General features: G+C 36.9%; 1 non-coding gene across 1 annotated transcript; it reads right to left on the bottom strand.

The window, feature by feature from the left end:
• Window positions 1–2750: 2750 nt before the first annotated feature.
• Window positions 2751–2849, bottom strand: LOC117238275. Its single transcript, XR_004494161.1, has one exon. It is a non-coding gene; the product is annotated as a U6 spliceosomal RNA (small nuclear RNA).
• Window positions 2850–3675: the final 826 nt, after the last annotated feature.

Below are 3675 nucleotides of genomic sequence, written 5' to 3'. Positions count from 1 at the left end.
TCAAATTATTCTCTTTTTCAATCAACGCGTCTAACGTTATAACATGTAACGTCGGTTTTTCTTTCGCATTTATTGCCAAAATTCCGTAACGTTAGTTTCGTTATCGGGCACAAAAATTCCCTTCGACCTTTGTAAATGAATGAAACGGCTGAATGGAGCATCCGATCGTGCTCGTTCGAATGTGAAGCTACATAGGGACAGAATCTGCGATCGCTTTTATTGCAGGTTTTACCGGCGAAAGGTCGCTAATTGAAGTTCATGCAACGGACGAATTTCCCGCTCGAATGTCACGCATTTTGACGTAGATCGGTCGAATAAATGCGACAAAAGGCAATTGTTACGGCAATTTTCAAATCTGAATAAGATCGAAGCGAATTCGATCCATAGGCGTAGCTTCATTATTTCTATTCTTATATTTTTCAGTTCACGATACTTGATCTGCCGTTTCTTAAATAGTTTTACTTTTTCTATAGTTGTTTTATCATTTTCTATCTCTGTCGTTTCTGCAAGATTTTTTTGTATTTTTTGTATCTTCTGTATTTTCTGTATTTTCTGTACTTTCTGTATTTTCTGTATTTTCTGTATTTTCATGTTCTGAAGCTACTTGAACAGGATGGAACTTTCAAACTAATCGAAAGACACAAAACGGAGGCAGTTGTACGGATGAATTACTAATTTAATATCGCTTCGAGGAATTTAAGAGTGCATAAATGTCATATCTTCTGGTTGTGCAACAGGTCGCGAATTCAGTAGCAAGAAAATCGGGCTGGGTCGTTAAATTAATATCATCGTCTACAAAATGGCTGCATTCATATTTAAAATTACATATACAAAAGTAAATGCAGTTGCAATCGTTACGATTATTAACAAGCACAGTCAACGATGATCGTGAATGGACTTTTCGTTTTCATCCGTTCATAATAAATCAAACAGGTTTTATGATGGCATTTGATTTACGAGAGATTCAAAGAGCGAGGGGGAAGTTATCATTCAACGTTATATCTGTAAAATGTTTTTCATAGAAACTTTTTTCGTCGTGGGTAGACATTAAGTACATGCGATTGGGAATTCGAGCGACGAGTTGACTCGACTTCTACAATTAACGATGATAACAAATATAGATCGTTGGAAGATCTGTCATACCGATGTTTCACGAGTGCAACAGGTCGCGAATTTCGCTCTAAGAATGCCATAAACTCGTTAAACTATTATTCGGTCCATACTACAGTCCTGTGCACAGAGAATTGTGACAAGGCAAATAGCAAAAGAGAACCGCCTGAAGTTGAAAATGCGTTAGAGCTTGCTAAACTGATTACCGTGTTGCTGTCGTAAATGACATTCCACTCAATTCTGCAATACTCGCGCTATATGCTTCTTCTATAACGGTTACGGTTTTTCAGAGTATCGAAAATGGCTTGCGAATTAAGATCTTAGAGAGCTACATAACAGTGCACCACAAGCAGGTAAAAAGTTTCTTCGTGTCTGTCATCCATCGTTACGGTAGCTCGTAAAGTTATTTGGATTTTCCACAGAAAGCATTTATGTATATGTTATATGTGTTATATAAAACATTTGGAAGTTTCGAGTCTCATTAGAGTGCTAATTGAAATTTCATGCTTCGTATGACACATATTAATACGTTTATGAAAAGTGTAAAAAAATTATCTAAAATTCCACGAAAGTGTTCAGCTGCTTTTGTGTATTTTCGTTAATATAGAAGATTATTCGTTCATCTATGCCATCAGTCGCGACGTAATGATCTGCTGCTGTATTGTTCAAGGAAAAGAGTGTAGAAGGATGTAAGATATGAAGAAAATTTAACCCTTGAACTGTAGAGGCGGGTATTTCATGCCCAAGTTATTTTGATCGAGTTGAGTTTCTCTCAAGGGAGCAGATAGGAAACCTCTCCAGTCCCTTGCCTAAAAAAAAATTATTTGATAAATGTTTTATGATAACCCTAATTCAAAACATTTGAAGGTATCATACGAACTTTTTGGGATTCTTCTAACAAGTTTTACTCAATGAAAAATGCATCGGACACGAAAGTCGGAGTTAGAGTTATAGTTAGAGTATCGTAAAAACGTTTACACTGCAAGGGTGAACTTTTGATATTTTGAATTTTCCAGAAACGGAAGTCGTTTATTAGGAATCTTTCGTATCCCGGATGTTCGATCACCGCAAAATAAATTTGGTGATTTGAAACTCGAGGCTGCAAGCTATTATCAAGTTGTCCAACGTGTTACGCGTAGTTTGCTATGCCGATATGCTTACTGGGACCATTATTTCTACGGTACGAGTGCGTGGAACCCCGATATAAGAGGCCGCGGTACGATGTACTCGTGAAATAAATGTTTTACTCCGAGAAACCTCGTAATTGCAGAAAGACGAAAGCCCTATATGACTTCCTCTTTCACAAACTTTAAGTCGTTTCAAATAAAACAAACTATCTATCATATTAGATTCTGGTTACGCCGAATGCATATTACGTGTTCAGAATTGTGGATCGTAATTGCCGAAATAAATATGTAGGGACGTTTTCATTACACGTAGAGATGATAAAATAGAGAAATTTCTGTATTTATTTAACATGTGATTTACAAGATGTTTATAGATAACAATTTCATGTATTTCTCATGTGTTTCACTACTCTTCTAGTCTCATTTCTTGCCACGTGACATTTCTTTTTTTTTATTTCAGGAATGTTGCTGCGCACATACTCACACACCCACACACCGCACAACACTACACATATTTCAATGGAATGCTTCACGATTTTGCGGTCATCTTTGTACAGGGGCCACGCTACACTTCACTGCATCGTTCTAATTTTAACGCTTTACCGACCGATAGTCTATGAATCGGCCTTTTGTCGCCGACACTTACCGACCGATAGCCTACGTATAGTTAATCGGTTGCCATAGCGATAAACAATTTTTTCATTATATGAGCAGTAATTTGTTATTTAGTACTAAGATACCTTGCTCAGTTGCGTGTCAGTTGCGTTGCTTTATAAGCTCCCACAGTTCTATACCAATTTGAAAAACTTACCGTTCGCGATGAACGAAAAGAATGGTATTGGAGAGTCTAAACCGAAACAGAGCTGGCGCCAAAGAGTATCTGCGTCTGAGCTGCCGGTTAGGAGTATGTATGCTGTTGAACCGCTAGCGGTCAGTAAAGTGTTAATACATGTATTACCGAAGGAAGTATATTAGGTACGTTTTGTTTGCCGTATACAACGCAACGTACTTTGCGACAACTAGTGAGGAAGCAAATATCTTGTAGGCCACCTAACGACGTGTCGATGCACTACAAACGCAAGAGCACTTATTTAGTACATTAAAGAGCTACATAATAGTGCACCACAAGCAGGTAAAAAGTTCCTTTATGTCTCTCATCCCCTTATTAGCATACCTTGCCTTTTGAGTAGTACTTAACAGCACCATCTAATTCATGTTTTCTACCTATGTACGTTATATTCGTTTTATGTTATTCGCCATAATTATCATATTACCTTTTGTGCGCTAATAACGTGTAAATGAAGCAATATCGCATATATTGTGATAATACAATAGTAAAAAATTGATTAAAACAACATAGTAGAATAGTTCAATCTTTTTCATGGAATTACAAATAATTGAAATCGTTTATTTCGCTAAAATTTTCCAAAGCAAAACT

Source organism: Bombus vosnesenskii, unplaced genomic scaffold (assembly GCF_011952255.1).
Source record: "Bombus vosnesenskii isolate JDL3184/JDL3185 unplaced genomic scaffold, Bvos_JDL3184-5_v1.1 scf7180000013444, whole genome shotgun sequence".
NCBI classification, from domain to species: domain Eukaryota; kingdom Metazoa; phylum Arthropoda; class Insecta; order Hymenoptera; family Apidae; genus Bombus; species Bombus vosnesenskii.
The sequence above is the reverse complement of the archived record's forward strand: the minus strand, read 5'-3'. Positions and strand labels throughout refer to the sequence as shown.